Source organism: Cryptomeria japonica, chromosome 5 (assembly GCF_030272615.1).
Source record: "Cryptomeria japonica chromosome 5, Sugi_1.0, whole genome shotgun sequence".
Classification (NCBI taxonomy): Eukaryota; Viridiplantae; Streptophyta; class Pinopsida; order Cupressales; family Cupressaceae; genus Cryptomeria; species Cryptomeria japonica.
In genome coordinates, this window is record NC_081409.1 from 99,473,867 (window position 1) to 99,486,114 (window position 12,248).

The window sequence follows — 12,248 nt, forward strand, 5'->3', positions numbered from 1 at the left end:
ATAGCCATCCTCCTTTTACAGAGATTATCAGTGGTTAAAATTTTATTCTGGATAATCAACCAAAAGAAAATGTTAATTTTTGGGATGATCCTATGGTTCCAAAGTAGCCCCCAAAAAGGCTTTGGGAAAAGAGTCCTGGTCTACAACTTGTAGGCAAAAGACACAAAGAAGTTACCATCCATGGAGAGGGACCAGGTTAAGAGGTCTTCTGATCTGGAAATAGGGATGTGCACAGAGTCCAGGTACCTCTGAATAGTCAGCAGAATAGGGTCCACCATAGTAACATCCACCCACTTGTGGTCAATGATATAGTCTGCCACCCATATGACAAACCGCCCAATAGAGACATCTTGGAAATGTCCAAAAATAGGATCCATAGCCAGCAAAGCATTCCTAATCCACCTATCATCCCAAAATAAGACATTCCTCCCATTTCCCAACAACCACAAAACTCCTTGAGAAAGAATAGATTTAGTACCCGAAACGTACTTCTAGAGGGTAGAGAAAGAGGCCATAGGTATTTCATCCCCAAGCATGTCATGAGGATGCAAATACCCATTCAAATACTTGTTATGGATGATCCTGCACCAATCGTTATTGTCTTTCCAACTTCTCTAGAGTTGATTTAGAAGGGCCAAGTTGAACGTCTTCATTTTACGGATTGCCATAACACCCATATTATGAGCTAAGCAAACTTGATCCCATGACACAAAATGGAATATCTTCTTATTTTTTGTGCTAGACCATAGGAAGTTCCTTTGAATTTGTTCGATTTTAGCTAAGAATCTTTTAGGAATTATAAAGAGGCTAAGAGCATAGACCAGAATATTTTGAAGGGTGGCCTTGATCAAATGCACCTTTCCCACCTAGGATAATAGAGCTCCCTTCCACCCAGCTACCTTGGAATTAAATTTGTCAATGAGCTTTGTCCAAAACTCATTAGGAACCTTCGAGGAGCACATCGCCAGCCTCAGGTTAGTCAATGGGAGGACATCAATATTACATTCTAAAATCTTGTCAATTCTCTGTTGCCGTCTCTCTAGTGTATTAAGGAAGAATATAGAACTCTTTTAGAGGCTAATAACCTAGCCAGAAGCAATCTCCTATGTTTGTAGAGTTTGCTTGAAGTTTCTATCTTTCACTATGGATCTCTCCCCCATAAGGATAGTATCATCAACAAATTGTTGATGAGAAAAAATGTGCCCATTAGAAGAGGGGGCCAAACCTTTCAAAGACCCACATCTAATCTGTTTCTGAATATATCTTCCCAGCGTTTCAACCATTAAAATGAATAAGAAAGGAAAAATGGGTTCTCCCTTCCTTAAATGCGAAGAGGATGTGAAAAAGCTAGTAGGAGAGCCATTTAGAATAACTGAGAAAGAGGCAAAGGAAATCAGCTGAGAAATAATACTAGCGAAGGGCTTGTTAAATCCAAACAAAGACAAAATCTTCAGCAAGAAGCTCCAACTCACGCTATCATAAGCCTTGAGGAGGTCCAACTTGAGAAAGAAACTGACTCTCTTATTCACCGAGAGAATGAATATTTTCATGACCAGTCATAACCTAGTCCAAAATTTCCCTTCCCGGAACAAAACCATTCTTCTAACCCAAAATAAGGGAGCGAATGAGGGGCTTAAGACGCAAAACCATAATTTTAGAGAAGATCTTGTAAATGGAATTATAGAAGCTGATAGGTCTGAAATCCAAGAATGAATTAGCCCTTGGCTTCTTCGGTATAAGAACAATAAGCGTGGCATTCAATTCCTTTAAAAAGGATTTGGACCCAAAAAAATTCCTTAGCAGCCACCACCACATCCTTAGCCACAATGTCCCAATAATTCTAGAAAAAGAACATCGGAAATCCATTTGGACCTAGGGATTTGTTACCTTCAATAGAAAAGACTGCCTCTTGGACTTTGCTATCCGAAGGAATTCAAATTAAAGACTTATTCATCTCTAGAGAAACAAGGGAGGGAATTTTTGACGGGAAGTCTAGTTGATCTTCCACAACAAGATTTCGATCTTGGGAGAGAATATTGGAAAAGAAATCCATAGCCCCCTACATAATTTCCTTATCAGTAGACAATAGGTTCCCATTAACTGGATGAAATGGATGTGATTAGATGCTCTATGTTTTAGAGTAGACATATGAAAAAATTTAGTGTTTTTGTCCTCCCTCTTAAGCCAAATAGATCTAGATCTCTAGTTCAAAAAATCCTCCTCTTTAGCTATGATATCATCCAGTTTATATAAGATGAAAATCTCTTGATCTACCAAATGTGGGAACGCACCTTGAGATTGAATTTGCATTTGGATATCATCAAGTTCCAACTTGAGGGTCTCTTTGTTTCTGAACATATGACCAAAGGAGGTTTGGTTCCACTTCCGCACATTCACTTTCACAACCCCAAGCTTCTTAGAAATATCCTAAACATGGCATATTCCTGGATATCAATATCCCAGTATTCTCTAATCTTAAACTTAAGATCTGGTTTAAGGGTCCACTTTTTTTCAAACTTCAAAGGAAAATTCTTTCTCCTACAAATTGTATCAATCACCAGCAAAATGGGGAAGTGATCAGACCCAATCCTAGACAAAGAAGAGAGTCTACAGTTAAATCCATTTAGCTAGATAGGCAAGATAAGAGCCCTATCTAGCCTAACTTGAATAAGATCATTACCCATTCTTCTGTTGGACCAAGTAAAAGCCACACCATGCAAGTCGAGATCCAGTAAACCATGAAGATTAATAAAATACAACAAGTCTAGACTTCTATCTAAAGATATAGGAGCACCCCCCTTTTTATCAGAACTACACAGGAGACTGTTAAAGTCTCCCATCACCACCCGCTTATCATAGGCAAATTTGGCTTTAAATGCGAAAATATCCTCCCATAATTTTCTTTTAGAAAATTTGTGGTTACGAGCATACACATTCGAAATAACCCATGTGGTACCATCTTTTAAGTGCACAAATTTAGTAGCAATATTATTAGTAGAAGAAAAGAGAACCTTGCCTCTAACCAAACGGGGGTTCTAGAAAGTAACAAGGCCTCCTGAAGCACCCTTGGCATCAACACAATGTAAACCCACCTCTTTATACACCATAAGTTTAAGATCAACCACCTTACTATGAGGCATCTTTGTTTCTTAAATAAGAAAAATTATCAGGTATGTCTTCCCTTATAAGATTAGAAAGAAGGGCGTGTTTGTAGGGATGATCCATTCCCTGAATGTTCCATGAGATAATCTTTATTGGAACTGGAGGGGGAACCAGAGATACCCATCTCCAGAAGAGTTCTTTGGAGATCATCCGCAACATCCACTTGACTATCTTTCACCCTGGGTTGGGATAGGATAGGTCTGCCAACATTTCTTGAAGCCGAACCACAATCTACCTTAAGTCTTCTTCTAGCGTTAATACTAGGATTTTGGGAGTTGATTTTCCTTCAGTTATTAGTCTTCACCATTGTAAACGGGGCCTCTTGTTCTCCATCATAGGTAACCTCCACCTTATTCCTTTCGTTTGCATCCAAATCTCTATCAAGTGGCTACCCATCCTCAGTGTCAAAAATATTCTCTATTGCACCTTGATTCATTGATATCTGGGAGTTCTCTAAAAGGTTAACCATGATCGCAATATGAGATCCACTACTGATCACAAGGGGTAGGATGCCCCTCTGTCAATACTCTCCTTCTTTGTTACCTCTCTATCAACCATTTTGTGGTCATCCTGTATAATCGAGTAGCTATCTTGACAATTCTTGTCTATGATCTTATATCAACTTACATTATTTTATCATTTTATGTCTTAAAGTTTCTATATGATCCCATATTGATATACCTTCTAAAATGTTATATGAGATACCATTTTCTTATTATAACACCTTTATAGAGCATATATGCCATATTCTTGCAGCATCACAAATTGTAACTAGTCCAATTTACACTTCATCTTTGTGCTCCTACTTTAGTGTATCCTATCTCCATCCCCTCTGTAGGTCCGATTTGAACCTACTCTCCAACTTTGATGTCAAAGAACACCCTTTGGTGGGTTCCATAATGGGATGCCCTCCCCTTTTTCTACTTTTTTTGGTCTTGTTTGTATAAGGACCATGCCCTAGTCTAGACCAGGGTGCCCCAAGATTCCCTAGTCCCTCTCAAATGGGCCCCAATTTGAAATGGGGTAGGTTTTATATCTCCCCGATAGCATTTGACCCCCAGGGCTACACATGACCATTGGAGGTTGGTCTAATCAATAATTTACCCAGGGAACCCCATATAAAGACATCATATCAATTCATTTTCACATAGAGAAGAAATCCATGAGTTACCTATAGTATTTGTGCATCCATGAACCATTCATCATCAAGAATTTTCAAAGATCCAAGGCTACATATTCATCATTCAAGCATTATGGAGCAAAGTTACGTCAATCTTCATGCAAGCATGTGTGTGTGATTAGGGTTTTGCATGTCCAAGTGTTTGTCATGCAATTACATTCAACATTTGTGATTACATTCAAAAGAGCATTGCATCATCGTCAACAATTCCAAATCTAAGGTATATCTCCTTAACATTTATTTTAGTATTTGCATCATTTCATTCCAGGTTAATTCCTAAACTAGGTTTTGACTTAAAGGCAAACCCCTATCCACAACATCTTTCCCTCTCTTTTTGTGTGCTGAAAATAGATGCAAAATCTATACTTGGGAATTCCGATAGTGTTTAGAGTGACAAGCAAATTCAACTTTTGACAGCATGACATTCAAAGAACCAAGGTGGATCTCTGCTACCTAGTCCCAAAAAATCAAGCCGAACTTCTAGGAATAGGTTCTGAATCTAGTATTTTTCCTAGATCTCAGTCTGTAGCTTTTTGGGAAATTTGTAGCTTACTAGTTATACCAATTTACTTCAATTATATATGGTTTTATCCTAATTTCACAATTACAAATCCAATTTCAACCTAGAAAAAAGGAGGCAAACAAACTAGTGAATCTAATAAGAATTTCAGCCCTTTCCTTGTTTGGATTGTGGCTAGATCTATTAGATTCGCCCAGGTCTTTCAATGTAGTGGTCCCCAAGGAAAGATTAGTGGGCTTACTATCTTTATTGGAGAAAGCCTAGTTTTTCCCACCCACATTACGATTCTTACATTGTCATATCCTAATTCAACATTGTCCATATATTGGGTGGCATCATGTTATTCCATGTTTGTCTACTTCAGCTATTGTTGAATTATTATTTATATTCCAAGATTTTGCATGTTATCTCCCCATGTCTATTTAATCATGTATTGTCATATCTAGATGTATGTCTATGTATTTTATATCATGGTCATACTTTATACATATTTAGATTTACTTTGTTGTTGGGATTTACCCCATTAACCTTATTCATCATATCAGGCTTCATGCCACTATTGATTCCTAATACATTTGATGTAACCCTACCTAATGTGTGCTTGTGCCCATGGATGCCAATTTGGGGTCATATATTTCTATTTTAGATTCCTTATAATGCTTACATGGGTGTTTTTAGCCATTGAGAGGTACATCACCATATAATCTTGGCTATGTTATGGGTAATGTATTGCTCTTCATTGTTATTATCTCCTATCTCATGATAATTAATCATGAAGCATTCTTTATAGTCATTATTTTACATGCTTATCTTATTATCATATTTTATCATTTCATTATATGTTTATGATTATACCATAATGATTTCTAGTTTTTCTCTATGGTTATGTATGATATGATGTGTTATACCTCCATTTTTCAAATGATAACCACTTGACACAATGTTAATATTTTTTAGGGGAAAAAAAATTAAAGGTATGCTTCCAATAGCCTGATGATCTTAGTTTGACCATATATTTGTGGATGACATCTAAATTATCTTTAAAGTTATTTTTTTTCTACTAAATAAATATTTTTTAAAATAGATTACAAATGCAGCAGCATGACCAAATATTATAGAAGAGGAAATGTGATGGAGATGAAAAATTATTCAAGGAAGGTTTAATCTATAGTAGCAAAGGTATAGAGGTAGGCAAGGAACAAAAGTGGGAAAATTCAGAGAGGTGATCCACCACCACCAATATGTCTTATTTATCATTAAACTTAGGAAGTCTTTTAATAATATCCATGTAAATCTCTCCAAATTTGAGTAGGAAGGGTAATGGTTGGAGTAATTATAAAGCTGCAACCATTTCATCCTTGTGATAATGGCATATAATGCATTCAACAATGAACATCCTAATATCCACCTTAACCCCATGCCAAAACAAATTACTATGTATCCACCCATATCTTTTAATTTAAATCATAATGGCTAGAAAAGGGAGATACATATAATTCATGACTGATTTGGTGATGTATAATAGAATTGGGAAGTACAAATAGGCATCCTTTATACTATAAATATTGTCCATCCCAATAGTGTTTGGTAAATGAAACAAGATGAACAAAAAGCTAGGTGGTGAGATTTTGTCTGGCCTAATCTCAAAGCCATTCTTACTGGAGATATTACAACCAATTAAATAAGAGAACATAAAACACAAAGGGTGAAATGTTGGACTTTGATTTGTAAGGTCTCTTAAAAACCATGTTCTCTTATAGTCATAACCATAAGTTTGGTAACCTATTTATTCTTAATCGAGGAAGATACTTATTTCTGTAATAAATATTTTGGACTATAGAGATATTTTTTGATACAAACAAAATCCCTATAAAATATGGATCATGGATTTCTTAACAATGGATAAGATGGTCATAATTTACTTGTCATAGGTAGAGTAGAAAAAAAATCACCTACATAATACCTTATTAGTGAACATGATGGGATGACCATATTGCATAAGAATAGAACCAATTATATTTCACCATGAATAATTTTCAAAAAAACTAGGTTTATAAATCATGGCAAGGATTGGTGTTGTTTATATTTCCAATTTGAGGACCTCAAAATCATGTACAAAGATAAAGGTTAATTGGAAGGCCTCTTTTTTAAGCAAGACAAGCCAAGGAGCAACAATTGTTCTATGATATCTATAAATTTATTTATAATAGTAATTAAGACCCTAAAAAATTCATCAAAGGCTTTTGAGTGTCTTGGGAGCGGTCCATGTTTGCATTCATAGGACTCTTTTAGGGTAAACCTAAACACCTACTAAAAATACACTATGTTTAATTTAATCAATTTTGTTTTAATCTTAAGAGCACTTGGAACACTTATTACATAGTTGAATATGGACAAGAATCTATAATGCCATATCAAGGTGCTTCAATTTTTTCCTAGATTTTGCTATAAATCAAATATCATCCAAGAAGGCCAAGATATTTTTTGAATAAAAGTACAGAATATTTTGTTCATCAAGCCTTGAAAGGGGAGGAAAATTAGTGAGCCCAAATGACATGATCAATAATAAATAATGACCCTCATGAAGGTATAATGTCATCTTTGGAATATTTTCTATGCTGAGATTAGTTTGGCGATAGGCAAAGAACAAAATCCAACTATCACTAGAATATAAAGTTAATCCTAACACACTAACTTAAGTAGCATAATTAAAGTAAAAAAAATGTCTTCAAACATTCTTGCTTTATTAAAGTTGAAAATAACAATACACATGACCCATCACATCAAAGTTACAAAAAGTACAAACTTTCCTTTCACTTTTCTTTGTCACTGGGTTAATGTAATTTGAAGGAAACTTAATATGAAAGTTTGTAAGAAAGGAATTTCAAAGTGAAATTAAAATTAAGGGTTAATTTGGAAGATAGATTATATGTTGGATAAATTATTTAATAAGTAGAACTACATATATTTTATCTTCATTAATATTTCATAAAGAATTATGATTTTATTTTAAAATTCTATTAAAACTTCTATGGATGTCATAATATGTTGGTCATCTAAATGCATAATATTCTTTTGGTGAACCACTTCATTATTTCAAAGCGTACAAATGCCCTAATCCATTGGAATAGAGTGTTCTAACTTCATATCAAGATGATGAGAACATACCCACCTAATGGAAAGGATAGCACATCGCATCTAACCTTTTCACATTGCTATTTTAATAAATTCCACCCAATTTATATATTTGTTTAGGAATTTTTCTTATTAGAGTTGATCTTAATCAAGATTTTATAGCATCCTCATAATATATATAATTAATCTTCAATAGTTGTAATGGTGAAATTTACAAATCGATGCAGCTTCTATTCAGTTCTAGACCCATTTAAAAATTCCCTTAATAGAATTACCTACCAACATGTAGCATGCTTTTTTAATAATACCAGTTTCCTATTTGATATCTATTCATTGCCATTTACTCTCACTTATGCACATTTCCATACATTTATCTTTATCATTGTCTTATCTATTCTTATTTTCATATGTTCACATCATTTACTAATCCTATTTTTATACATTCATTCCTCCTCCCAAGATTCAACATTCCTTGTTTGTGATGTATAGGAGTGATCCCACACGATATGGATTTCATTGAAAATGTTTTAAATTTAAATTATTTACTCGCACCCTTTCTTCATAGATATTGAGAGATTACTTATGTCATGATCCTTCCTAAAAAATATTACGTAGATAACAAAAATATGAAAAATATAAGCTGTATATAAAATTTAGAAATTATATTTCTTGAAATTTATAGATTTTCATTTCATAAGTTGTCACTCTATTTGAGAGGGAAAACTCCTTTGAGTAGCACTTAGTATAATATAGATTACGGTAACTAATATAATATTTTTTATGACCTTTGTTTCTACTAATTGTAATAAAAATAACTAATATTTCTCAATAATATGATGTTATTCAAAACAGATCAAGGGGAACAACTTGCAAAGCATATATTTCTAGATCCTTTATTTCAATAAAGGAGATATTAATAAGGGGTCCAAACATACCCTCCCCCTTAAAAATATTATCCTCAATGATAAATGAAAGGAAATTGTTATTGAACTTGGTAAAGTGGTTTTAAAGTTAGACCTTCAATGTACATACAATGTCACTAGAATAATATCTTATTGATTGTGCAATTGTGAAACTTGTTGATATGTGGCGATTGATGATGCAAGTATTGTACACTCGTTATCTATCCTTGTTGGGGTTTCAGGTTCGGTCGGGCCCCGAGTGGGGGTTCGGGGGCGACAGCCCTCGAGAGTAGGGGTTCAAAGGCATAGCCCCCAAGAAAAAGGGGGGTTCAAGGGTGCAGCCCCCGAGGAAACAAAATTTGTCTTTTTATGTTGAAAAACTGACATTGAAAAAACCCTAAAAATAGCCATCTTTGAGTGTTCCCCTAAAATTTCTTGATACAAGTGGCTGGAATAAAAAAGGCATTGTAATGGTGTTGTACTGATTTATTGGAAAATAATAAAATATTGGATAGTTCTGTTCTGTGGATATAGCCCATCTTTGGTGAACCACGTTAAATCTATGTGCTATCTATGTTATGTATTTTTATTCATCTTTTGTGTCTGTATCAGCATATAATTGTTAATTTGTATTTGCTCCAAATCTACCTAAACCCTAACGATTGGTATCAAAGTTGTGTATTTCTATAAATTGGCAGAGACTTTTAGATTTGAGTGGGAGCAATGGAAGAAACCAAATTCAAGGTCGAGAAGTTCAACGACCAAAATTATCACTTATGGTAAATGCAGATGGAGGGTTACATGTATCAAAAGGATCTGTGGCTACCATTGGAAGGATAGACAAAGAAACTGACCATGATCCCAGATGAAGATTGGGATATTTTGGACAAAAAGGCACTAGGAACCATTCATTTGTGCCTTGCACCGTTTATAGGATTTGATATATCAAAAGAAACAACGACTGCAGATTTGATGTTGGCACTGGCTAAACTGTATGAGAGGTATTTCTTATGAAGCATTTGTTTAATATGAAAATGAGTGAGGGAGGATCTGTAGAAGATTATTTAAATGAATTTAATACAGTTACTAGCCAATTGGCTTTTGTAAAAGTTAACTTTGATGAAGAGGTTAGGGCTCTCTTAATTTTATGTTATTTTCCAGAAAGCTGGAATAGCTTGGTTATGACTGTAAGTAACTTTATCTCTGGTACAAACACTTTGAAATTTGATGATGTTGTTGGTGTTATCCTAAGTGAGGAAATGCAACGGAAAAGCACGGGTGAGACTTCAACATCATCGGGTACTGTTTTGAATATAGAGAACATGGGAAGATCAAAGGAAAGAGGAAAAGGCCCTAGGGGTGAGAAGTCAGGAGGGAAGTCAAAGAAAGGACACTCTCAATCTGGAGGAATAATGGATTGTTGGTACTATGGAGATCCGAGACATTTAAAGAAATATTTCTGGTCTTGGAAAAACGAACAAGGAGATGGAAATGAAGATGATAGTAAGGAAGCTAATGTTGCAAATAATACTTTACAAGTTGCCTTGATTTTGTGTTTAGATAATGTTAATGATTCTTGGGTAATAGATTTAGGGGATTCATTTCATGCTACACCCCATAGAAAATATTTTCTAGATTATGTTCAAGGTGATTTTGGATAGGTATATTTGGGTGATGATGAGCCCTATCGAATTGTTGGAAAAGGCAAGATAAAAATCAAGTGACGGAATGAAAATGACTAGTTGTTGCAAGAGGTAAGGCATGTTCCTAATTTAAGAAGAAATTTAATTTCTGCAGGACAACTAGGCAGTGAAGGCTGCGTAGTTATCTTTACAGATAATGTCTAGAAGGTCAAATGCATTAGTAGAGGTGCATTAGTAGTAGCTAAAGGTGCAAAGGTAGGCACATTGTATTTGTGTACTGGTAATACTTATTCTACCTTAGCTGCTACAGAAAAAGTTGTTGCATGGACAACTACAATAGATGTTTCAAGGACAGATTCAAAATTGCACCATAGACTTGGGCACATGAGTGAGAAATGGATGAAAACCCTCCACTCTAAAAATTTGTTGCCAGAATTGAAACAGATTGATTTAGAATTCTGTGAAAATTGTGTTTATGGAAAACATAAAAGAGTCAGATTTCTCAAGGTTGGGAAAGAGAAGAAGAGGTAAATTAGAGCTTGTGCATTTAGATGTATGGGAACCAGCTCAGGTATCATCTCTTGGTGGCTCTTGTTATTATGGTATTTTTATAGATGATGCAATGAGGAAAACATGGGTATATTACCTAAAACAGAAATCAGATGTTTTTGAAACTTTTGAGAATTGGAAAGGTTTAGTTGAGAATGAGACAGGAAAAAAGTTAAAGTGTCTCAGATCTGATAATGGAGGTGAGTATCGCAGAAAAGCATTTGAATATTATTGTTCTTTCAATGGAATCTGAAGGCAAAAAATGGTTCCAAGAACCCCACAAGAAAATGGTGTATCTGAGATAATGAATAGGACCATCATGGAGCATGCAAGGAGCATGAGATTGCATGTTGGATTGCCCTCTAGGAAGATGTTGTACATACTGTTGTTTATTTGAGAAACAAAGGACCTTCAAATCCTTTGGATGAATTCTCCACCATGATCTGATCTCAAACATTTAATCTTCAATCCTGTCTCAGTTTCCAGTTTAGCCTTAACGATTTTAAACTTTTCAAATGCTTCAAATTTTTCTCTCAAAAAATTAACCCACATCATTCTAGAATAATCATCAATGATTAGCATAAAATATCTATCACCATGAAAACTTTTAACTCTAGCAGGGCCACACAAATCAGTATGAATAAGATCAAGAACATCATTTGATTTATCTTGTATAATCCTAAAAGAGGTTTTGACCTGTTTACCCATTTTACATTATTTACATATCAGATTATAGGGCTTCATAATATTAGGTATATCTCTAATAGACTTAGTTGAACTGATCTTAACAGTGCAATACAACCTTTTATGCCATAGCCAACTCTCATCAATCTGTGTAATCAAATATGTTTTCTCACAAGAGTTCAAATGAAATATGTTACCTTTTGTCTATGTACCGGTTGCAATCTCTAATCCAAATTTGTTAATGATTTTGCATTTTCCATCCTTGAACTGTAATTGAAATCCCTTATCTACCAATTGTTCTTACCGTCCAATGATATAGTTCCTTTTCCTTTAATCATACATGCCTTCTCATCTCCAAATCTAACTAGTCCACCATCCAATTCTTGCAAAGACAAAAACTTCCCTTTATCTCCAGTCATATGATGTGAACAACCACTGTCAATTACCCATTCATCCTTGTCCTCAATTTTAGC